The sequence below is a fragment of the Stegodyphus dumicola genome, chromosome 11 (genome assembly GCF_044657685.1).
Source record: "Stegodyphus dumicola isolate Sdum_Otavi_A_Nest chromosome 11, ASM4465768v1".
Lineage (NCBI taxonomy): Eukaryota > Metazoa > Arthropoda > Arachnida > Araneae > Eresidae > Stegodyphus > Stegodyphus dumicola.
The window spans coordinates 167970716-167996368 of record NC_140778.1 but is presented as its reverse complement, the minus strand read 5'-3'; the positions used below and the strand labels follow the sequence as shown (position 1 = coordinate 167996368).

General features: G+C 49.3%; 7 pseudogenes; all 7 read right to left on the bottom strand.

Moving 5' to 3' along the window:
• Window positions 1-618: 618 nt before the first annotated feature.
• LOC146994797 (U2 spliceosomal RNA) lies at window positions 619-768 on the bottom strand (annotated as a pseudogene).
• A 1804-nt stretch (window positions 769-2572) lies between these two features.
• On the bottom strand, window positions 2573-2746 carry LOC146994796 (U2 spliceosomal RNA; annotated as a pseudogene).
• Window positions 2747-8563: 5817 nt separating this feature from the next.
• On the bottom strand, window positions 8564-8713 carry LOC146994795 (U2 spliceosomal RNA; annotated as a pseudogene).
• A 1803-nt stretch (window positions 8714-10516) lies between these two features.
• LOC146994794 (U2 spliceosomal RNA) lies at window positions 10517-10690 on the bottom strand (annotated as a pseudogene).
• A 5821-nt stretch (window positions 10691-16511) lies between these two features.
• On the bottom strand, window positions 16512-16661 carry LOC146994793 (U2 spliceosomal RNA; annotated as a pseudogene).
• Window positions 16662-18465: 1804 nt separating this feature from the next.
• Window positions 18466-18639, bottom strand: LOC146994792 (U2 spliceosomal RNA; annotated as a pseudogene).
• A 5823-nt stretch (window positions 18640-24462) lies between these two features.
• On the bottom strand, window positions 24463-24612 carry LOC146994791 (U2 spliceosomal RNA; annotated as a pseudogene).
• Between the last annotated feature and the right edge of the window lie 1041 nt (window positions 24613-25653).

Here is a 25653-nt window from a genome sequence, read left to right as displayed (position 1 = left end):
CCTCCAGTGGCAATTTCGGGAGAGGCACTCGCTCCAAGGGCAGGAATAGCTCCGGCAGATCCAGCGACGACACAAGAGTTTCCATCGGAGGATCCATGGTCTGCAGCGGCGACTTGGGAAGTAGCCGGAACGGATTGGATCAATTCAGGGACAGATGCAACCGGGAAGGCTCCGGCCGTCACAGGGATGTCTTCAGAAGCTCCAGGGTAGGCAGGAATGGCCTCAGACAATCCGGGGGCCTCAGCTTCTGCATCAGGCGCACCAGGAGAGGCTCCAATAGATCCAGGGATGGCTTGGGAAGCATCAGCGGCTGATCCCGGAGCAAGAGGGACGACTCCATTGGATCCAGGGATAGCTCCAGCGGGAACGGCGGGCACTCCATGGTCAACAGCTGCTCCAGGGACTCCATGAACAGCACGGGAACAGGTTCCAATGGATCCAGCAACAGGACCTCCAGCGGGAACGGCAGGCACTCCACGGTCAACAGCTACAACAGGAACGTCTCCAGGGACTCCATGCACCGTATGGGAACCTGCTCCGGCATCCAGGACTCCAAAACTGGCTTCAGGAGGCGGTGAGCGTCTTCCAGGGCTCCGAACTCCAGGCGGTGGGCGGCCTCGGCGGTGGGCGAGGCCTAGAAACAGGAAACATCTTTAGCCACCAGTCTACCTGTAAAAACAGTAAGAAGTGACCAAAAAAGATGAAAAAGTATCGGCAACTTGACCGATTTACTACACTTTGATCTTAGCCAAAAGGCCGAGAAGCGATGCAGAATTCTCTGGCGTGATGAATTCACTTTCAATTTTTCATATTTCAAAAGTCCTGAGCATTCGTGCAGGGGGAGAAGGGGGTGCAGAAGACTCAGGTTAGCGAGTGCTGCTTGGGGGGTTTTTATGATATGTCGTTATTTCATCCTCCTCCTGTGTTACAAAAATAGAGGTGTACAAGGATGACCAATTTCTGTCTAGTCAAGTGGATCATTTTGCGGTCCTTTCTAATGTTCCCATTCTGGAGGCGTCAGTCCCCTCCTCCTTGGGCGGGGCTAGTTTTAAAAAGCCAAGGACGTCAAAAGTTCATTTCATTCAAGATTCAATTGCAAATTTTATTCTTACTACAGCAAATGAACCACAAAAAGTTAATCCGATCTCAACGCGAAATCGCTACAGTCAATAACAGCAGTAAGTAAACAACTGAATTCCGGTGTTTTCCTCCAGCTTTTATAAGCTTATGCACCATGCAACATAATATTCTCGTATTTTCTCAATTTTTTTTCAGATGGGAAAAGAGGACAATGAAATATTCATGAAAGTGTTCATTTCTCTGGAGTAGCTTCCTCCTCCGAAAAATCTCATTCTTCACTGCAGGTGAATATAAAACAAATGTAATTACAAAGGCAATAAAAATAGCAAAACCAAAAATAAATAAATAAATATTCCTGGAGTTATCGAATGCCCATGCTTGGGAAGAAATTATTTTTTGTGATTAAACAAATATTGAGACAGTAAAATTTATCAGCGAAAACTGCATTACATAATGCCAGAGTTTGATTGACACAAACTCGACATGCACAGTCCAGCACATGGTTTCCAACTCAGAGATACTCTCTCTCTCTCTTCAGTTCAAACGTTGCACTTGAAAACACAGAGTGAAATATTAGGAACTTAAAACAATTAAACAAACAGAAAAATTACAAAAAACACTTTACAAATTCATTTGTAATATGTACAATAAAACAGTACTTTTTAATTTACAATTAATGATTACTTTGTATTCTACACTTCCACACTAGTGGCGGGCAAGCCATCTCAAAACTCAGAATAAACTGCTTCCTGCATAGTGCAGCCATCTATTGGCATTTTCCCGTTTGTTAATATTAATGTGCCAACAAAATAAATGAATGAATGAATAAAAACATAAATACAACAATCCTTAACAATAATTGTAGACCATTACAATTAGCTGGCGTTTAGAAATCATACAGAGACAAACAAAACATTAGGAAACAGACAGAAAAATCTTTGTTGCTGCAGTGTGCCTACAAACATTTTACACCCTTTTGAGAGTTATTTACAATAAAAAGGCTCGTGTGTTGAAAGAAGCAATGTGTATACGCGTGCTGTAGTGGGAAAGATCTGGCAAATGTGAATAGGAATTCTCTCAAACTTACATGAAATGAGACAAAAATGTTACTGCAAATGAAATTTGAGTGATATTTCGAGGCCGATCTTCCTTCAATCAGTCAGACAGAATGAGTAAGTTGTTAACAGTACGGGGAAAAAAATGTGGATTTTATGGGATTTCTGTAAATACGAATAAAACTTCGTATTTACAGAAACCAGAACTTGACACTGAAAAGAACGAGGGTTAAACCCGAGGCTCCAGAATGTTCCCATTCCGAGGAAAAGAACGAGGGGCCCGAGCAATAGCAAGTTAAAAAAAAGGCAGGTCGCCGCACACTCGTACAAAGGTATGATGTTGTCAGACCTTCGGTTTTCTGAAATTTGAAGGGGCCATTTTAAAAGGACGTTTTCCTGAGGATGCAGTGGGTGAGTGAAGTTTCTGCTTTTTGGATATATTGTGGGCCGTATCCTGCAAGTAGTGCCATAGCAGGCCAACCCGTGGCGAGGGCGGAATAAATTCCTAACCACAAGACTATCTGCAAAAATTAGTTTAATATCTTGACGTCATGTCGACGTCGTATCAGATATTAAGCTGATAAGAACAGATGTTTTTTATTGAACAATATTTTTGGCCACTTTACAGAAGAATGATATTTGCGTGGCAGAAATATCATTTTACAATTCTATTATACATTAATTTTCTATTTACAATTATTTACAGAGCGAAGCAGATATGTACAACAACTATTTTCAGAACCAAGCACTTATGTACAACATACTAGGTTTTTCTTTCTACTTACATATTTCGGGGGTTTGTACTTTGTGAACACTTAATCGGATAGTTCAGTGAGTCCATGTTAAATTTACCAGTTCTCCTGTCTGACGTCCGTGAGATGCTCCACATAGATATCCCTTGATTTACTTATTGTTTCACTTACGATGAGCTTTCGCATAAGTGATGCGTACTTCCTGCTGCAGATCCTGCTGAGAACTTTATCGTTGTTTGGATCCCATGATCCTAGTGCTCCGATTACAATTGCTTCTACGCGCACATCGTTGTATGTAGATTTCAGTGCTTCGATTAGCGGACGGTACTTGTTCATCTTCTCTCGGCGAGCAGCATCAAATGAAGACCGACGGTTGTCAAAAGCAACTGTTATGTCTAGGATGAGGCATGCGTTGTCTCTTGTTAGGATGATGTCCGGGCGTAGCGGGAGTCCTCTGACTGGCCGGTTCTCGGAGAGGAGCTGCCACCTTCCACTGGCTGCCTTTTTAATCCTCTCTACCACTGCATTGTGCCTCGCTTGGTAGAGACGGCTGTATCTCATGCAGTGGCAGAGGACATGCGGGAGGGTCTCGAGCTCAAAGTTGCATCTTCTGCAGCCACGGGAGCCATTCACATTGCGACGAACACCGTTCAGGGGGACGAGGTTTAGCCTTGCACGATGTATAAATCGCCAGTCGGCGAATCGTGTAAATGCCCCGTTCCGGAAAAAGTGAGAGCTTGCTTTGGCAGCCGCTGCGCATTCCATCGCCTTGCCCTGGTTGGGATAAGTGATGAGTTTCTCTGCGCGGGATTTCTTGATGGCATTCCGCAGGGTGCGGAATACAAGGCGTCGCTTGCCGGCTGTTATGGTGGTACCGTCATGAGAGATCTCCACAGTGTGGTCGTCAGAAATTGTCCACGTGACTTTTAGGCGACGGGCTGCGCTTCTGGCCGCGGACCAAACTGATGAAATTGGGTTGGAGGTGCTCCTGGGAAAGTCTTCGTCACATCCCGAAAGGAAAGCTGCAATCTCAGAGAAGGAAGGAACCCTTTTCAGTCGTCCACTTACAAGTCGCGTAAGGTCCTCCCAAGCGAGCTGTTGTATCCCAGGGTCCAATGAAGTGAGCAACTTGAAAGCGCTGTCAATCCTTGCTATATCTGAGCTTTCGGCAGCCAGCGGGATACCAAAGCATGCAGATTCCTTCGCGCCGTAAAGATATTCATTTGCCGCCTCGGGAGGTAGGTTGAGAGTCCTCTTTAGTAGCGGGCGCACATGTGAGTCAATCTTTGCCCAGTCGGTTTTCTTCAACCGGGCCGTCCTCATATCAAAATCCATTGATGGAAACACAAAGGATTTGAGCGCGTCAATGCGCTGCCAGGGAGCAAGTGGCGAATTCAGGATCATCTCGCATTTCTGTAGGTAAGTATTGAGTGCCTCGATGTCCGGTGGTTGGTTGAATCCAATTGGTTTCCCCAAAAATTCCTCACCTTCACCCTCACGAAGACACCTGATGGCAGTGCCGTCGATCGAGAACTGAGAGTGGCGGACACCCGTTGGGCGAGCTCCGGAGATATGTAGGGAGAAGCATTTTCTGGGGTTGATGTAGAGGCCAAGCTTTCCAACCAGGTTGTGCGTCAGATTGAGTTGAGTTTGCAGCTCCGCAGGGGAGGGCGCGAGTAGCAGTAGGTCGTCGGCATACGCCAGTATGCGGTGTAGAGGACTTTGCCCTTGGACTGCGACAAGTATCGGGTTGATGGTCAAGTTGAACAACAGCCCACTTAGGGGGCAACCCTGACGTACTCCGATGTCAATTGGAATTGGATCCGTGGGGCCTTCCTCTGTGAAGACGCGTGTGGACGCATCCGTGTACAGCTCCTGTATCAGCTCGGTGAAATGATTCCCAACTCCAGAGGCTCGAAGCGCAGCAAAAATTGCATCGTGGGGCACGGATCCGAAGGCATTGGATAGGTCCAATGACGCCAGGCAGGTGTCAGATTGGCTGGTCCGTGCTAGCTGGATTCTCTGCTGAACAACGAAGTTATTTTCAAACACCCCGTCGAAGGGTAGAAATCCCTTCTGTGACGGGGAGAGGATGCAGTTGTCGATGAGCCAAGAAGTGAACCGTCGTGCCAGGCAACCACAGAACAGCTTGGCAATCGTAACACTCAGCGAGATAGGACGCCAGTTTTTGATGTTATACGGGTCACCCCCTTTGGGTAACAGGATAGTACGAGAGTCTTTCCAAGCTGCAGGGACTTTCCTAGCTTTCAAGCAGATGTTGAAGATGGCTGCGAGTACTGTACAGTCCGGATCAACGGCCTTCCAATGGTTGTATGAGAGTCGATCGTGTCCGGGTGCCGAGTTTTCAGCTGAATAGAGTTTCCTTGCGATCTCTGCAGGAGAAAATGGAGAGAGGTCAAGTTCTCTGGGGAGAGGGGATGGTGAGGTGTACACTGAGGTGTCAACTCGGTTGTTGCATAGGGCAGCAGCAAAGTGATCTTGTATATCCTGTCTTCCAATTGGGCATCTCTGTGAATCATCCCCGCAAATCAGTCGGACCGCTCTGCGTCGGTTACGACGGTAGAGTTTCTGGAGCAACTTTGGGTCATCACGTATCTTGGCGGAATTGTTGTTGTTTCCAGTTACATCCTCGCTAGCGGGAGGAAGACGAACTGCACTCGCGGCGGCCATCAAGATCTCGTCAAGTAACGTGGAAAAGGCATCCCACTGCTCAGTGGTCATCGGGTCGGAAAACTCTTCCAGTCGTTCTACGAAGTGTTCAAGGGGGGACGTGACTTGTATTTCTACACCACCCAGTGGAGATCTCTCGGCATCATCCGATACGGCTTCTGGAACCGGTGAGTCGGGTGTAACTGTAGGACCGGTAGGTGAAGGCGAATCCGGGAAGGACGGCTCCGGGGAGTGTTCTTCAAAGGAAGGGTTGGTTCCCAGATTGTCAGTCAAAGGCGCATCAACCTGTGGGGTAGTCCTCATGTCTGTTCCTGGAGGTGCGGCATCCTCTTGATAGGGCAAGGTATTAGGGTCTGTTGCACTTGTCGATTGGTAGGCAGTGGAAGGTCCATCAGTTCTAGCATCATCTTGGCGAGATGTACGGAATCGTGCAGTCCGTGCCTGTCGTCTTGCCGAGGTGGAGGGAAGGAGAGGCGTCACTAGAGGTGGCTGGAGTAAGCGCTGCCGTTCACGTCGGTGGCGTGCTTGGTGGTTAAGGAATCCACCCCGTGTTTGGCATGAGAAGTCGCACTGGGTACATCTCCAACGATGTTGAATGCCCGATTCGACGACTACGGGCCGGTCTCTAAAGCATTGATGGGTCGAGACCTTAACGGCGATGGGCAATAGGCAGTGTGCACACCAGTTCCGAGTGCTAGCAACATCTATGCCATGTGTGTACAAGAGGTGTCTGCAGAGCGAGTGGCGGAGTTGGGTCCAGCGTTTCGAATGGAATGTCCTATGGCAGTCCCTTTCGGTGCAGTGGAGTGTGTCTTGCATCGGGAAGAGTAGATGGACAATAGAGTCACGTCGGCAGGATGTCTCTGGGCAGGACTCATGATTCTCCACATGAGTGGGCATAGGCAAAGGCTCCCTCACTGACAGGTTCTGCAATGGCCTGCTAGGACGTGGGCCAGGTGCAATTTGCTCAGTAGAAGTCGTAGCAGCATGTGAGCGTATTACATTGCTGTCTGGTGCGGGCAATTCAGTAGAGAGCAGATCAGTCCTTTCTGAGGGAGTGAGGCATAGGATGAGGACGTCCGCATCAGTCGTGTCTCCAGCGCTGGAGGTAGTATCCAAGCGTGTCTGGCAGGGTACTTGAGGTGCGACATCGGATTCACCAGGTAGGTCTTTACTAGGCGAAGTGGTCACCGGGACAGTGGCAGTTAAAGCAGGTTGAGGAGCAGCGTCTGTTGAGCCAGAGGAAGTGCAGTCCGTGTGGACGGGGCCTGGTGCAGGAGCAGCGGGCGGTGAAGAAGCGGCGTCAGTCAGTGTCTCAGGAGTTGAGGAGGTAAAGTCATCGTCTCCAGGAGAGGTGGGAGGCGGAGCCTGTTTGTGACGGAGGTGACGATGGGACCGCAGCTGTTTCTTATTCAGGCAGGAGCGACCACAATCCGGGCAGGTGACGGCAGACGCCAGTTGAGGTGTGGAAGCATTAGTCTTTGGTCCAGGTATGACGGTGGGAGTAGAATTCCTGGCCGGGAGGGTGAAGTATGGTGTCGACGGGATTGACGTCTCCGAAGGTGGCAGCAAGTTCCTTGTGTTCTCCGCAGGAAACACCTTGGATTTAGCAGGTACGTTGGACGTCAGAGACTCCGTCCCCGCGGTGGAGGTGATCACTGCGCAGAGAGGACCGGTTGAAGCAGGATGAGCAGAACTCTCTCTCATGGATGGCGAAGAAAGAGCTTCAGCGTAAGTGCGTGGGGGTGAGATCGTGTGTTCGATGAGCAGGCATGACCAGCCGCCGTCCGAGCCCGTGTATGATGACATACGGGCGAGATCAATGACCCAGGAATGCTCGCAGCTACCCTTCTGTCAGGAGGTGGGTGGAGCTGACTGTCTTTCTCCTGCACGTGCGTCCTTGTATGCCTTCTGAGGCCCCTTCTGCTCGTACACTCCAATCCGCAGACGTAGCATGCGAATGTAGACTGGGGTGTGGTGGGCGTGTCCTTGGCAGAGGAGGACGTGTGAGCAGACTTGGCGAGTGATGAACCCTCTGGTGTCCTTCGTTCACTAGGTTGACAAGTGACCACAGGTAGGAGCGGTGTGTAGCCAGAAGTCTTGGCTTGAATTCTATCCAACAGTTGGCGTAACTGTCCACCTTTGGAAAGGGGCGGTCCAGAGGGTGTAACGAAAGCTGGCACGTGTCTGGGCAAGGAGGACGACCGGGTGGGCGTGGCTTCACTAGTGGCGATACTCCCGTAGTAGTAGGTGGGCACACTCCTGGCAGACGAGCCGGCTCCGGGCAGGCAAGGCGTGGCACTAGGGACCACAGCGGCGACTCCAGGATGAGCAGTGGCACTAGAAGATGCAGGAACAGCTCTGGAACCTCCAGTGGCAATTTCGGGAGAGGCACTCGCTCCAAGGGCAGGAATAGCTCCGGCAGATCCAGCGACGACACAAGAGTTTCCATCGGAGGATCCATGGTCTGCAGCGGCGACTTGGGAAGTAGCCGGAACGGATTGGATCAATCCAGGGACAGATGCAACCGGGAAGGCTCCGGCCGTCACAGGGATGTCTTCAGAAGCTCCAGGGTAGGCAGGAATGGCCTCAGACAATCCGGGGGCCTCAGCTTCTGCATCAGGCGCACCAGGAGAGGCTCCAATAGATCCAGGGATGGCTTGGGAAGCATCAGCGGCTGATCCCGGAGCAAGAGGGACGACTCCATTGGATCCAGGGATAGCTCCAGCGGGAACGGCGGGCACTCCATGGTCAACAGCTGCTCCAGGGACTCCATGAACAGCACGGGAACAGGTTCCAATGGATCCAGCAACAGGACCTCCAGCGGGAACGGCAGGCACTCCACGGTCAACAGCTACAACAGGAACGTCTCCAGGGACTCCATGCACCGTATGGGAACCTGCTCCGGCATCCAGGACTCCAAAACTGGCTTCAGGAGGCGGTGAGCGTCTTCCAGGGCTCCGAACTCCAGGCGGTGGGCGGCCTCGGCGGTGGGCGAGGCCTAGAAACAGGAAACATATTTAGCCACCAGTCTACCTGTAAAAACAGTAAGAAGTGACCAAAAAAGATGAAAAAGTATCGGCAACTTGACCGATTTACTACACTTTGATCTTAGCCAAAAGGCCGAGAAGCGATGCAGAATTCTCTGGCGTGATGAATTCACTTTCAATTTTTCATATTTCAAAAGTCCTGAGCATTCGTGCAGGGGGAGAAGGGGGTGCAGAAGACTCAGGTTAGCGAGTGCTGCTTGGGGGGTTTTTATGATATGTCGTTATTTCATCCTCCTCCTGTGTTACAAAAATAGAGGTGTACAAGGATGACCAATTTCTGTCTAGTCAAGTGGATCATTTTGCGGTCCTTTCTAATGTTCCCATTCTGGAGGCGTCAGTCCCCTCCTCCTTGGGCGGAGCTAGTTTTAAAAAGCCAAGGACGTCAAAAGTTCATTTCATTCAAGATTCAATTGCAAATTTTATTCTTACTACAGCAAATGAACCACAAAAAGTTAATCCGATCTCAACGCGAAATCGCTACAGTCAATAACAGCAGTAAGTAAACAACTGAATTCCGGTGTTTTCCTCCAGCTTTTATAAGCTTATGCACCATGCAACATAATATTCTCGTATTTTCTCAATTTTTTTTCAGATGGGAAAAGAGGACAATGAAATATTCATGAAAGTGTTCATTTCTCTGGAGTAGCTTCCTCCTCCGAAAAATCTCATTCTTCACTGCAGGTGAATATAAAACAAATGTAATTACAAAGGCAATAAAAATAGCAAAACCAAAAATAAATAAATAAATATTCCTGGAGTTATCGAATGCCCATGCTTGGGAAGAAATTATTTTTTGTGATTAAACAAATATTGAGACAGTAAAATTTATCAGCCAAAACTGCATTACATAATGCCAGAGTTTGATTGACACAAACTCGACATGCACAGTCCAGCACATGGTTTCCAACTCAGAGATACTCTCTCTCTCTCTTCAGTTCAAACGTTGCACTTGAAAACACAGAGTGAAATATTAGGAACTTAAAACAATTAAACAAACAGAAAAATTACAAAAAACACTTTACAAATTCATTTGTAATATGTACAATAAAACAGTACTTTTTAATTTACAATTAATGATTACTTTGTATTCTACACTTCCACACTAGTGGCGGGCAAGCCATCTCAAAACTCAGAATAAACTGCTTCCTGCATAGTGCAGCCATCTATTGGCATTTTCCCGTTTGTTAATATTAATGTGCCAACAAAATAAATGAATGAATGAATAAAAACATAAATACAACAATCCTTAACAATAATTGTAGACCATTACAATTAGCTGGCGTTTAGAAATCATACAGAGACAAACAAAACATTAGGAAACAGACAGAAAAATCTTTGTTGCTGCAGTGTGCCTACAAACATTTTACACCCTTTTGAGAGTTATTTACAATAAAAAGGCTCGTGTGTTGAAAGAAGCAATGTGTATACGCGCGCTGTAGTGGGAAAGATCTGGCAAATGTGAATAGGAATTCTCTCAAACTTACATGAAATGAGACAAAAATGTTACTGCAAATGAAATTTGAGTGATATTTCGAGGCCGATCTTCCTTCAATCAGTCAGACAGAATGAGTAAGTTGTTAACAGTACGGGGAAAAAAATGTGGATTTTATGGGATTTCTGTAAATACGAATAAAACTTCGTATTTACAGAAACCAGAACTTGACACTGAAAAGAACGAGGGTTAAACCCGAGGCTCCAGAATGTTCCCATTCCGAGGAAAAGAACGAGGGGCCCGAGCAATAGCAAGTTAAAAAAAGGCAGGTCGCCGCACACTCGTACAAAGGTATGATGTTGTCAGACCTTCGGTTTTCTGAAATTTGAAGGGGCCACTTTAAAAGGACGTTTTCCTGAGGATGCAGTGGGTGAGTGAAGTTTCTGCTTTTTGGATATATTGTGGGCCGTATCCTGCAAGTAGTGCCATAGCAGGCCAACCCGTGGCGAGGGCGGAATAAATTCCTAACCACAAGCCTATTTGCAAAAATTAGTTTAATATCTTGACGTCATGTCGACGTCGTATCAGATATTAAGCTGATAAGAACAGATGTTTTTTATTGAACAATATTTTTGGCCACTTTACAGAAGAATGATATTTGCGTGGCAGAAATATCATTTTACAATTCTATTATACATTAATTTTCTATTTACAATTATTTACAGAGCGAAGCAGATATGTACAACAACTATTTTCAGAACCAAGCACTTATGTACAACATACTAGGTTTTTCTTTCTACTTACATATTTCGGGGGTTTGTACTTTGTGAACACTTAATCGGATAGTTCAGTGAGTCCATGTTAAATTTACCAGTTCTCCTGTCTGACGTCCGTGAGATGCTCCACATAGATATCCCTTGATTTACTTATTGTTTCACTTACGATGAGCTTTCGCATAAGTGATGCGTACTTCCTGCTGCAGATCCTGCTGAGAACTTTATCGTTGTTTGGATCCCATGATCCTAGTGCTCCGATTACAATTGCTTCTACGCGCACATCGTTGTATGTAGATTTCAGTGCTTCGATTAGCGGACGGTACTTGTTCATCTTCTCTCGGCGAGCAGCATCAAATGAAGACCGACGGTTGTCAAAAGCAACTGTTATGTCTAGGATGAGGCATGCGTTGTCTCTTGTTAGGATGATGTCCGGGCGTAGCGGGAGTCCTCTGACTGGCCGGTTCTCGGAGAGGAGCTGCCACCTTCCACTGGCTGCCTTTTTAATCCTCTCTACCACTGCATTGTGCCTCGCTTGGTAGAGACGGCTGTATCTCATGCAGTGGCAGAGGACATGCGGGAGGGTCTCGAGCTCAAAGTTGCATCTTCTGCAGCCACGGGAGCCATTCACATTGCGACGAACACCGTTCAGGGGGACGAGGTTTAGCCTTGCACGATGTATAAATCGCCAGTCGGCGAATCGTGTAAATGCCCCGTTCCGGAAAAAGTGAGAGCTTGCTTTGGCAGCCGCGGCGCATTCCATCGCCTTGCCCTGGTTGGGATAAGTGATGAGTTTCTCTGCGCGGGATTTCTTGATGGCATTCCGCAGGGTGCGGAATACAAGGCGTCGCTTGCCGGCTGTTATGGTGGTACCGTCATGAGAGATCTCCACAGTGTGGTCGTCAGAAATTGTCCACGTGACTTTTAGGCGACGGGCTGCGCTTCTGGCCGCGGACCAAACTGATGAAATTGGGTTGGAGGTGCTCCTGGGAAAGTCTTCGTCACATCCCGAAAGGAAAGCTGCAATCTCAGAGAAGGAAGGAACCCTTTTCAGTCGTCCACTTACAAGTCGCGTAAGGTCCTCCCAAGCGAGCTGTTGTATCCCAGGGTCCAATGAAGTGAGCAACTTGAAAGCGCTGTCAATCCTTGCTATATCTGAGCTTTCGGCAGCCAGCGGGATACCAACGCATGCAGATTCCTTCGCGCCGTAAAGATATTCATTTGCCGCCTCGGGAGGTAGGTTGAGAGTCCTCTTTAGTAGCGGGCGCACATGTGAGTCAATCTTTGCCCAGTCGGTTTTCTTCAACCGGGCCGTCCTCATATCAAAATCCATTGATGGAAACACAAAGGATTTGAGCGCCTCAATGCGCTGCCAGGGAGCAAGTGAGGAATTCAGGACCATCTCGCATTTCTGTAGGTAAGTATTGAGTGCCTCGATGTCCGGTGGTTGGTTGAATCCAATTGGTTTCCCCAAAAATTCCTCACCTTCACCCTCACGAAGACACCTGATGGCAGTGCCGTCGATCGAGAACTGAGAGTGGCGGACACCCGTTGGGCGAGCTCCGGAGATATGTAGGGAGAAGCATTTTCTGGGGTTGATGTAGAGGCCAAGCTTTCCAACCAGGTTGTGCGTCAGATTGAGTTGAGTTTGCAGCTCCGCAGGGGAGGGCGCGAGTAGCAGTAGGTCGTCGGCATACGCCAGTATGCGGTGTAGAGGACTTTGTCCTTGGACTGCGACAAGTATCGGGTTGATGGTCAAGTTGAACAACAGCCCACTTAGGGGGCAACCCTGACGTACTCCGATGTCAATTGGAATTGGATCCGTGGGGCCTTCCTCTGTGAAGACGCGTGTGGACGCATCCGTGTACAGCTCCTGTATCAGCTCGGTGAAATGATTCCCAACTCCAGAGGCTCGAAGCGCAGCAAAAATTGCATCGTGGGGCACGGATCCGAAGGCATTGGATAGGTCCAATGACGCCAGGCAGGTGTCAGATTGGCTGGTCCGTGCTAGCTGGATTCTCTGCTGAACAACGAAGTTATTTTCAAACACCCCGTCGAAGGGTAGAAATCCCTTCTGTGACGGGGAGAGGATGCAGTTGTCGATGAGCCAAGAAGTGAACCGTCGTGCCAGGCAACCACAGAACAGCTTGGCAATCGTAACACTCAGCGAGATAGGACGCCAGTTTTTGATGTTATACGGGTCACCCCCTTTGGGTAACAGGATAGTACGAGAGTCTTTCCAAGCTGCAGGGACTTTCCTAGCTTTCAAGCAGATGTTGAAGATGGCTGCGAGTACTGTACAGTCCGGATCAACGGCCTTCCAATGGTTGTATGAGAGTCGATCGTGTCCGGGTGCCGAGTTTTCAGCTGAATAGAGTTTCCTTGCGATCTCTGCAGGAGAAAATGGAGAGAGGTCAAGTTCTCTGGGGAGAGGGGATGGTGAGGTGTACACTGAGGTGTCAACTCGGTTGTTGCATAGGGCAGCAGCAAAGTGATCTTGTATATCCTGTCTTCCAATTGGGCATCTCTGTGAATCATCCCCGCAAATCAGTCGGACCGCTCTGCGTCGGTTACGACGGTAGAGTTTCTGGAGCAACTTTGGGTCATCACGTATCTTGGCGGAATTGTTGTTGTTTCCAGTTACATCCTCGCTAGCGGGAGGAAGACGAACTGCACTCGCGGCGGCCATCAAGATCTCGTCAAGTAACGTGGAAAAGGCATCCCACTGCTCAGTGGTCATCGGGTCGGAAAACTCTTCCAGTCGTTCTACGAAGTGTTCAAGGGGGGACGTGACTTGTATTTCTACACCACCCAGTGGAGATCTCTCGGCATCATCCGATACGGCTTCTGGAACCGGTGAGTCGGGTGTAACTGTAGGACCGGTAGGTGAAGGCGAATCCGGGAAGGACGGCTCCGGGGAGTGTTCTTCAAAGGAAGGGTTGGTTCCCAGATTGTCAGTCAAAGGCGCATCAACCTGTGGGGTAGTCCTCATGTCTGTTCCTGGAGGTGCGGCATCCTCTTGATAGGGCAAGGTATTAGGGTCTGTTGCACTTGTCGATTGGTAGGCAGTGGAAGGTCCATCAGTTCTAGCATCATCTTGGCGAGATGTACGGAATCGTGCAGTCCGTGCCTGTCGTCTTGCCGAGGTGGAGGGAAGGAGAGGCGTCACTAGAGGTGGCTGGAGTAAGCGCTGCCGTTCACGTCAATGGCGTGCTTGGTGGTTAAGGAATCCACCCCGTGTTTGGCATGAGAAGTCGCACTGGGTACATCTCCAACGATGTTGAATGCCCGATTCGACGACTACGGGCCGGTCTCTAAAGCATTGATGGGTCGAGACCTTAACGGCGATGGGCAATAGGCAGTGTGCACACCAGTTCCGAGTGCTAGCAACATCTATGCCATGTGTGTACAAGAGGTGTCTGCAGAGCGAGTGGCGGAGTTGGGTCCAGCGTTTCGAATGGAATGTCCTATGGCAGTCCCTTTCGGTGCAGTGGAGTGTGTCTTGCATCGGGAAGAGTAGATGGACAATAGAGTCACGTCGGCAGGATGTCTCTGGGCAGGACTCATGATTCTCCACATGAGTGGGCATAGGCAAAGGCTCCCTCACTGACAGGTTCTGCAATGGCCTGCTAGGACGTGGGCCAGGTGCAATTTGCTCAGTAGAAGTCGTAGCAGCATGTGAGCGTATTACATTGCTGTCTGGTGCGGGCAATTCAGTAGAGAGCAGATCAGTCCTTTCTGAGGGAGTGAGGCATAGGATGAGGACGTCCGCATCAGTCGTGTCTCCAGCGCTGGAGGTAGTATCCAAGCGTGTCTGGCAGGGTACTTGAGGTGCGACATCGGATTCACCAGGTAGGTCTTTACTAGGCGAAGTGGTCACCGGGACAGTGGCAGTTAAAGCAGGTTGAGGAGCAGCGTCTGTTGAGCCAGAGGAAGTGCAGTCCGTGTGGACGGGGCCTGGTGCAGGAGCAGCGGGCGGTGAAGAAGCGGCGTCAGTCAGTGTCTCAGGAGTTGAGGAGGTAAAGTCATCGTCTCCAGGAGAGGTGGGAGGCGGAGCCTGTCTGTGACGGAGGTGACGATGGGACCGCAGCTGTTTCTTATTCAGGCAGGAGCGACCACAATCCGGGCAGGTGACGGCAGACGCCAGTTGAGGTGTGGAAGCATTAGTCTTTGGTCCAGGTATGACGGTGGGAGTAGAATTCCTGGCCGGGAGGGTGAAGTATGGTGTCGACGGGATTGACGTCTCCGAAGGTGGCAGCAAGTTCCTTGTGTTCTCCGCAGGAAACACCTTGGATTTAGCAGGTACGTTGGACGTCAGAGACTCCGTCCCCGCGGTGGAGGTGATCACTGCGCAGAGAGGACCGGTTGAAGCAGGATGAGCAGAACTCTCTCTCATGGATGGCGAAGAAAGAGCTTCAGCGTAAGTGCGTGGGGGTGAGATCGTGAGTGTGTTCGATGAGCAGGCATGACCAGCCGCCGTCCGAGCCCGTGTATGATGACATACGGGCGAGATCAATGACCCAGGAATGCTCGCAGCTACCCTTCTGTCAGGAGGTGGGTGGAGCTGACTGTCTTTCTCCTGCACGTGCGTCCTTGTATGCCTTCTGAGGCCCCTTCTGCTCGTACACTCCAATCCGCAGACGTAGCATGCGAATGTAGACTGGGGTGTGGTGGGCGTGTCTTTGGCAGAGGAGGACGTGTGAGCAGACTTGGCGAGTGATGAACCCTCTGGTGTCCTTCGTTCACTAGGTTGACAAGTGACCACAGGTAGGAGCGGTGTGTAGCCAGAAGTCTTGGCTTGAATTCTATCCAACAGTTGGCGTAACTGTCCACCTTTGGAAAGGGGCGGTCCAGAGGGTGTAACGAAAGCTGGCACGTGTCTGGGCAAGGAGGACGACCCGGTGGGCGTGGCTTCACTAGTGGCGATACTCCCGTAGTAGTAGGTGGGCACACTCCTGGCAGACGAGCCGGCTCCGGGCAGGCAAGGCGTGGCACTAGGGACCACAGCGGCGACTCCAGGATGAGCAGTGGCACTAGAAGATGCAGGAACAGCTCTGGAACCTCCACTGGCAATTTCGGGAGAGGCACTCGCTCCAAGGGCAGGAATAGCTCCGGCAGATCCAGCGACGACACAAGAGTTTCCATCGGAGGATCCATGGTCTGCAGCGGCGACTTGGGAAGTAGCCGGAACGGATTGGATCAATCCAGGGACAGATGCAACCGGGAAGGCTCCGGCCGTCACAGGGATGTCTTCAGAAGCTCCAGGGTAGGCAGGAATGGCCTCAGACAATCCGGGGGCCTCAGCTTCTGCATCAGGCGCACCAGGAGAGGCTCCAATAGATCCAGGGATGGCTTGGGAAGCATCAGCGGCTGATCCCGGAGCAAGAGGGACGACTCCATTGGATCCAGGGATAGCTCCAGCGGGAACGGCGGGCACTCCATGGTCAACAGCTGCTCCAGGGACTCCATGAACAGCACGGGAACAGGTTCCAATGGATCCAGCAACAGGACCTCCAGCGGGAACGGCAGGCACTCCACGGTCAACAGCTACAACAGGAACGTCTCCAGGGACTCCATGCACCGTATGGGAACCTGCTCCGGCATCCAGGACTCCAAAACTGGCTTCAGGAGGCGGTGAGCGTCTTCCAGGGCTCCGAACTCCAGGCGGTGGGCGGCCTCGGCGGTGGGCGAGGCCTAGAAACAGGAAACATCTTTAGCCACCAGTCTACCTGTAAAAACAGTAAGAAGTGACCAAAAAAGATGAAAAAGTATCGGCAACTTGACCGATTTACTACACTTTGATCTTAGCCAAAAGGCCGAGAAGCGATGCAGAATTCTCTGGCGTGATGAATTCACTTTCAATTTTTCATATTTCAAAAGTCCTGAGCATTCGTGCAGGGGGAGAAGGGGGTGCAGAAGACTCAGGTTAGCGAGTGCTGCTTGGGGGGTTTTTATGATATGTCGTTATTTCATCCTCCTCCTGTGTTACAAAAATAGAGGTGTACAAGGATGACCAATTTCTGTCTAGTCAAGTGGATCATTTTGCGGTCCTTTCTAATGTTCCCATTCTGGAGGCGTCAGTCCCCTCCTCCTTGGGCGGGGCTAGTTTTAAAAAGCCAAGGACGTCAAAAGTTCATTTCATTCAAGATTCAATTGCAAATTTTATTCTTACTACAGCAAATGAACCACAAAAAGTTAATCCGATCTCAACGCGAAATCGCTACAGTCAATAACAGCAGTAAGTAAACAACTGAATTCCGGTGTTTTCCTCCAGCTTTTATAAGCTTATGCACCATGCAACATAATATTCTCGTATTTTCTCAATTTTTTTTCAGATGGGAAAAGAGGACAATGAAATATTCATGAAAGTGTTCATTTCTCTGGAGTAGCTTCCTCCTCCGAAAAATCTCATTCTTCACTGCAGGTGAATATAAAACAAATGTAATTACAAAGGCAATAAAAATAGCAAAACCAAAAATAAATAAATAAATATTCCTGGAGTTATCGAATGCCCATGCTTGGGAAGAAATTATTTTTTGTGATTAAACAAATATTGAGACAGTAAAATTTATCAGCGAAAACTGCATTACATAATGCCAGAGTTTGATTGACACAAACTCGACATGCACAGTCCAGCACATGGTTTCCAACTCAGAGATACTCTCTCTCTCTCTTCAGTTCAAACGTTGCACTTGAAAGCACAGAGTGAAATATTAGGAACTTAAAACAATTAAACAAACAGAAAAATTACAAAAAACACTTTACAAATTCATTTGTAATATGTACAATAAAACAGTACTTTTTAATTTACAATTAATGATTACTTTGTATTCTACACTTCCACACTAGTGGCGGGCAAGCCATCTCAAAACTCAGAATAAACTGCTTCCTGCATAGTGCAGCCATCTATTGGCATTTTCCCGTTTGTTAATATTAATGTGCCAACAAAATAAATGAATGAATGAATAAAAACATAAATACAACAATCCTTAACAATAATTGTAGACCATTACAATTAGCTGGCGTTTAGAAATCATACAGAGACAAACAAAACATTAGGAAACAGACAGAAAAATGTTTGTTGCTGCAGTGTGCCTACAAACATTTTACACCCTTTTGAGAGTTATTTACAATAAAAAGGCTCGTGTGTTGAAAGAAGCAATGTGTATACGCGTGCTGTAGTGGGAAAGATCTGGCAAATGTGAATAGGAATTCTCTCAAACTTACATGAAATGAGACAAAAATGTTACTGCAAATGAAATTTGAGTGATATTTCGAGGCCGATCTTCCTTCAATCAGTCAGACAGAATGAGTAAGTTGTTAACAGTACGGGGAAAAAAATGTGGATTTTATGGGATTTCTGTAAATACGAATAAAACTTCGTATTTACAGAAACCAGAACTTGACACTGAAAAGAACGAGGGTTAAACCCGAGGCTGCAGAATGTTCCCATTCCGAGGAAAAGAACGAGGGGCCCGAGCAATAGCAAGTTAAAAAAAAGGCAGGTCGCCGCACACTCGTACAAAGGTATGATGTTGTCAGACCTTCGGTTTTCTGAAATTTGAAGGGGCCATTTTAAAAGGACGTTTTCCTGAGGATGCAGTGGGTGAGTGAAGTTTCTGCTTTTTGGATATATTGTGGGCCGTATCCTGCAAGTAGTGCCATAGCAGGCCAACCCGTGGCGAGGGCGGAATAAATTCCTAACCACAAGACTATCTGCAAAAATTAGTTTAATAACTTGACGTCATGTCGACGTCGTATCAGATATTAAGCTGATAAGAACAGATGTTTTTTATTGAACAATATTTTTGGCCACTTTACAGAAGAATGATATTTGCGTGGCAGAAATATCATTTTACAATTCTATTATACATTAATTTTCTATTTACAATTATTTACAGAGCGAAGCAGATATGTACAACAACTATTTTCAGAACCAAGCACTTATGTACAACATACTAGGTTTTTCTTTCTACTTACATATTTCGGGGGTTTGTACTTTGTGAACACTTAATCGGATAGTTCAGTGAGTCCATGTTAAATTTACCAGTTCTCCTGTCTGACGTCCGTGAGATGCTCCACATAGATATCCCTTGATTTACTTATTGTTTCACTTACGATGAGCTTTCGCATAAGTGATGCGTACTTCCTGCTGCAGATCCTGCTGAGAACTTTATCGTTGTTTGGATCCCATGATCCTAGTGCTCCGATTACAATTGCTTCTACGCGCACATCGTTGTATGTAGATTTCAGTGCTTCGATTAGCGGACGGTACTTGTTCATCTTCTCTCGGCGAGCAGCATCAAATGAAGACCGACGGTTGTCAAAAGCAACTGTTATGTCTAGGATGAGGCATGCGTTGTCTCTTGTTAGGATGATGTCCGGGCGTAGCGGGAGTCCTCTGACTGGCCGGTTCTCGGAGAGGAGCTGCCACCTTCCACTGGCTGCCTTTTTAATCCTCTCTACCACTGCATTGTGCCTCGCTTGGTAGAGACGGCTGTATCTCATGCAGTGGCAGAGGACATGCGGGAGGGTCTCGAGCTCAAAGTTGCATCTTCTGCAGCCACGGGAGCCATTCACATTGCGACGAACACCGTTCAGGGGGACGAGGTTTAGCCTTGCACGATGTATAAATCGCCAGTCGGCGAATCGTTTAAATGCCCCGTTCCGGAAAAAGTGAGAGCTTGCTTTGGCAGCCGCTGCGCATTCCATCGCCTTGCCCTGGTTGGGATAAGTGATGAGTTTCTCTGCGCGGGATTTCTTGATGGCATTCCGCAGGGTGCGGAATACAAGGCGTCGCTTGCCGGCTGTTATGGTGGTACCGTCATGAGAGATCTCCACAGTGTGGTCGTCAGAAATTGTCCACGTGACTTTTAGGCGACGGGCTGCGCTTCTGGCCGCGGACCAAACTGATGAAATTGGGTTGGAGGTGCTCCTGGGAAAGTCTTCGTCACATCCCGAAAGGAAAGCTGCAATCTCAGAGAAGGAAGGAACCCTTTTCAGTCGTCCACTTACAAGTCGCGTAAGGTCCTCCCAAGCGAGCTGTTGTATCCCAGGGTCCAATGAAGTGAGCAACTTGAAAGCGCTGTCAATCCTTGCTATATCTGAGCTTTCGGCAGCCAGCGGGATACCAAAGCATGCAGATTCCTTCGCGCCGTAAAGATATTCATTTGCCGCCTCGGGAGGTAGGTTGAGAGTCCTCTTTAGTAGCGGGCGCACATGTGAGTCAATCTTTGCCCAGTCGGTTTTCTTCAACCGGGCCGTCCTCATATCAAAATCCATTGATGGAAACACAAAGGATTTGAGCGCGTCAATGCGCTGCCAGGGAGCAAGTGGCGAATTCAGGATCATCTCGCATTTCTGTAGGTAAGTATTGAGTGCCTCGATGTCCGGTGGTTGGTTGAATCCAATTGGTTTCCCCAAAAATTCCTCACCTTCACCCTCACGAAGACACCTGATGGCAGTGCCGTCGATCGAGAACTGAGAGTGGCGGACACCCGTTGGGCGAGCTCCGGAGATATGTAGGGAGAAGCATTTTCTGGGGTTGATGTAGAGGCCAAGCTTTCCAACCAGGTTGTGCGTCAGATTGAGTTGAGTTTGCAGCTCCGCAGGGGAGGGCGCGAGTAGCAGTAGGTCGTCGGCATACGCCAGTATGCGGTGTAGAGGACTTTGCCCTTGGACTGCGACAAGTATCGGGTTGATGGTCAAGTTGAACAACAGCCCACTTAGGGGGCAACCCTGACGTACTCCGATGTCAATTGGAATTGGATCCGTGGGGCCTTCCTCTGTGAAGACGCGTGTGGATGCATCCGTGTACAGCTCCTGTATCAGCTCGGTGAAATGATTCCCAACTCCAGAGGCTCGAAGCGCAGCAAAAATTGCATCGTGGGGCACGGATCCGAAGGCATTGGATAGGTCCAATGACGCCAGGCAGATGTCAGATTGGCTGGTCCGTGCTAGCTGGATTCTCTGCTGAACAACGAAGTTATTTTCAAACACCCCGTCGAAGGGTAGAAATCCCTTCTGTGACGGGGAGAGGATGCAGTTGTCGATGAGCCAAGAAGTGAACCGTCGTGCCAGGCAACCACAGAACAGCTTGGCAATCGTAACACTCAGCGAGATAGGACGCCAGTTTTTGATGTTATGCGGGTCACCCCCTTTGGGTAACAGGATAGCACGAGAGTCTTTCCAAGCTGCAGGGACTTTCCTAGCTTTCAAGCAGATGTTGAAGATGGCTGCGAGTACTGTACAGTCCGGATCAACGGCCTTCCAATGGTTGTATGAGAGTCGATCGTGTCCGGGTGCCGAGTTTTCAGCTGAATAGAGTTTCCTTGCGATCTCTGCAGGAGAAAATGGAGAGAGGTCAAGTTCTCTGGGGAGAGGGGATGGTGAGGTGTACACTGAGGTGTCAACTCGGTTGTTGCATAGGGCAGCAGCAAAGTGATCTTGTATATCCTGTCTTCCAATTGGGCATCTCTGTGAATCATCCCCGCAAATCAGTCGGACCGCTCTGCGTCGGTTACGACGGTAGAGTTTCTGGAGCAACTTTGGGTCATCACGTATCTTGGCGGAATTGTTGTTGTTTCCAGTTACATCCTCGCTAGCGGGAGGAAGACGAACTGCACTCGCGGCGGCCATCAAGATCTCGTCAAGTAACGTGGAAAAGGCATCCCACTGCTCAGTGGTCATCGGGTCGGAAAACTCTTCCAGTCGTTCTACGAAGTGTTCAAGGGGGGACGTGACTTGTATTTCTACACCACCCAGTGGAGATCTCTCGGCATCATCCGATACGGCTTCTGGAACCGGTGAGTCGGGTGTAACTGTAGGACCGGTAGGTGAAGGCGAATCCGGGAAGGACGGCTCCGGGGAGTGTTCTTCAAAGGAAGGGTTGGTTCCCAGATTGTCAGTCAAAGGCGCATCAACCTGTGGGGTAGTCCTCATGTCTGTTCCTGGAGGTGCGGCATCCTCTTGATAGGGCAAGGTATTAGGGTCTGTTGCACTTGTCGATTGGTAGGCAGTGGAAGGTCCATCAGTTCTAGCATCATCTTGGCGAGATGTACGGAATCGTGCAGTCCGTGCCTGTCGTCTTGCCGAGGTGGAGGGAAGGAGAGGCGTCACTAGAGGTGGCTGGAGTAAGCGCTGCCGTTCACGTCGGTGGCGTGCTTGGTGGTTAAGGAATCCACCCCGTGTTTGGCATGAGAAGTCGCACTGGGTACATCTCCAACGATGTTGAATGCCCGATTCGACGACTACGGGCCGGTCTCTAAAGCATTGATGGGTCGAGACCTTAACGGCGATGGGCAATAGGCAGTGTGCACACCAGTTCCGAGTGCTAGCAACATCTATGCCATGTGTGTACAAGAGGTGTCTGCAGAGCGAGTGGCGGAGTTGGGTCCAGCGTTTCGAATGGAATGTCCTATGGCAGTCCCTTTCGGTGCAGTGGAGTGTGTCTTGCATCGGGAAGAGTAGATGGACAATAGAGTCACGTCGGCAGGATGTCTCTGGGCAGGACTCATGATTCTCCACATGAGTGGGCATAGGCAAAGGCTCCCTCACTGACAGGTTCTGCAATGGCCTGCTAGGACGTGGGCCAGGTGCAATTTGCTCAGTAGAAGTCGTAGCAGCATGTGAGCGTATTACATTGCTGTCTGGTGCGGGCAATTCAGTAGAGAGCAGATCAGTCCTTTCTGAGGGAGTGAGGCATAGGATGAGGACGTCCGCATCAGTCGTGTCTCCAGCGCTGGAGGTAGTATCCAAGCGTGTCTGGCAGGGTACTTGAGGTGCGACATCGGATTCACCAGGTAGGTCTTTACTAGGCGAAGTGGTCACCGGGACAGTGGCAGTTAAAGCAGGTTGAGGAGCAGCGTCTGTTGAGCCAGAGGCAGTGCAGTCCGTGTGGACGGGGCCTGGTGCAGGAGCAGCGGGCGGTGAAGAAGCGGCGTCAGTCAGTGTCTCAGGAGTTGAGGAGAAAAAGTCATCGTCTCCAGGAGAGGTGGGAGGCGGAGCCCGTCTGTGACGGAGGTGACGATGGGACCGCAACTGTTTCTTATTCAGGCAGGAGCGACCACAATCCGGGCAGGTGACGGCAGACGCCAGTTGAGGTGTGGAAGCATTAGTCTTTGGTCCAGGTATGACGGTGGGAGTAGAATTCCTGGTCGGGAGGGTGAAGTATGGTGTCGACGGGATTGACGTCTCCGAAGGTGGCAGCAAGTTCCTTGTGTTCTCCGCAGGAAACACCTTGGATTTAGCAGGTACGTTGGACGTCAGAGACTCCGTCCCCGCGGTGGAGGTGATCACTGCGCAGAGAGGACCGGTTGAAGCAGGATGAGCAGAACTCTCTCTCATGGATGGCGAAGAAAGAGCTTCAGCGTAAGTGCGTGGGGGTGAGATCGTGAGTGTGTTCGATGAGCAGGCATGACCAGCCGCCGTCCGAGCCCGTGTATGATGACATACGGGCGAGATCAATGACCCAGGAATGCTCGCAGCTACCCTTCTGTCAGGAGGTGGGTGGAGCTGACTGTCTTTCTCCTGCACGTGCGTCCTTGTATGCCTTCTGAGGCCCCTTCTGCTCGTACACTCCAATCCGCAGACGTAGCATGCGAATGTAGACTGGGGTGTGGTGGGCGTGTCCTTGGCAGAGGAGGACGTGTGAGCAGACTTGGCGAGTGATGAACCTTCTGGTGTCCTTCGTTCACTAGGTTGACAAGTGACCACAGGTAGGAGCGGTGTGCAGCCAGAAGTCTTGGCTTGAATTCTATCCAACAGTTGGCGTAAGTGTCCACCTTTGGAAAGGGGCGGTCCAGAGGGTGTAACGAAAGCTGGCACGTGTCTGGGCAAGGAGGACGACCCGGTGGGCGTGGCTTCACTAGTGGCGATACTCCCGTAGTAGTAGGTGGGCACACTCCTGGCAGACGAGCCGGCTCCGGGCAGGCAAGGCGTGGCACTAGGGACCACAGCGGCGACTCCAGGATGAGCAGTGGCACTAGAAGATGCAGGAACAGCTCTGGAACCTCCAGTGGCAATTTCGGGAGAGGCACTCGCTCCAAGGGCAGGAATAGCTCCGGCAGATCCAGCGACGACACAAGAGTTTCCATCGGAGGATCCATGGTCTGCAGCGGCGACTTGGGAAGTAGCCGGAACGGATTGGATCAATCCAGGGACAGATGCAACCGGGAAGGCTCCGGCCGTCACAGGGATGTCTTCAGAAGCTCCAGGGTAGGCAGGAATGGCCTCAGACAATCCGGGGGCCTCAGCTTCTGCATCAGGCGCACCAGGAGAGGCTCCAATAGATCCAGGGATGGCTTGGGAAGCATCAGCGGCTGATCCCGGAGCAAGAGGGACGACTCCATTGGATCCAGGGATAGCTCCAGCGGGAACGGCGGGCACTTCATGGTCAACAGCTGCTCCAGGGACTCCATGAACAGCACGGGAACAGGTTCCAATGGATCCAGCAACAGGACCTCCAGCGGGAACGGCAGGCACTCCACGGTCAACAGCTACAACAGGAACGTCTCCAGGGACTCCATGCACCGTATGGGAACCTGCTCCGGCATCCAGGACACCAAAACTGGCTTCAGGAGGCGGTGAGCGTCTTCCAGGGCTCCGAACTCCAGGCGGTGGGCGGGGCCTCGGCGGTGGGCGAGGCCTAGAAACAGGAAACATCTTTAACCACCAGTCTACCTGTAAAAACAGTAAGAAGTGACCAAAAAAGATGAAAAAGTATCGGTAACTCGACCGATTTACTACACTTTGATCTTAGCCAAAAGGCCGAGAAGCGATGCAGAATTCTCTGGCGTGATGAATTCACTTTCAATTTTTCATATTTCAAAAGTCCTGAGCATTCGTGCAGGGGGAGAAGGGGGTGCAGAAGACTCAGGTTAGCGAGTGCTGCTTGGGGGTTTTTTATGATATGTCGTTATTTCATCCTCCTCCTGTGTTACAAAAAAAGAGGTGTACAAGGATGACCAATTTCTGTCTAGTCAAGTGGATCATTTTGCGGTCCTTTCTAATGTTCCCATTCTGGAGGCGTCAGTCCCCTCCTCCTTGGGCGGGGCTAGTTTTAAAAAGCCAAGGACGTCAAAAGTTCATTTCATTCAAGATTCAATTGCAAATTTTATTCTTACTACAGCAAATGAACCACAATGCTGAAATATCCTCACAGATATTTCTACAATATCGCAATAACTTACAGTAGTTATATTGGACGTTTTACGGAAACGTTGGCCGGAACAAAATTCAAAGTAGAAAAAGTTAATCCGATCTCAACGCGAAATCGCTACAGTCAATAACAGCAGTAAGTAAACAACTGAATTCCGGTGTTTTCCTCCAGCTTTTATAAGCTTATGCACCATGCAACATAATATTCTCGTATTTTCTCAATTTTTTTTCAGATGGGAAAAGAGGACAATGAAATATTCATGAAAGTGTTCATTTCTCTGGAGTAGCTTCCTCCTCCGAAAAATCTCATTCTTCACTGCAGGTGAATATAAAACAAATGTAATTACAAAGGCAATAAAAATAGCAAAACCAAAAATAAATAAATAAATATTCCTGGAGTTATCGAATGCCCATGCTTGGGAAGAAATTATTTTTTGTGATTAAACAAATATTGAGACAGTAAAATTTATCAGCCAAAACTGCATTACATAATGCCAGAGTTTGATTGACACAAACTCGACATGCACAGTCCAGCACATGGTTTCCAACTCAGAGATACTCTCTCTCTCTCTTCAGTTCAAACGTTGCACTTGAAAACACAGAGTGAAATATTAGGAACTTAAAACAATTAAACAAACAGAAAAATTACAAAAAACACTTTAC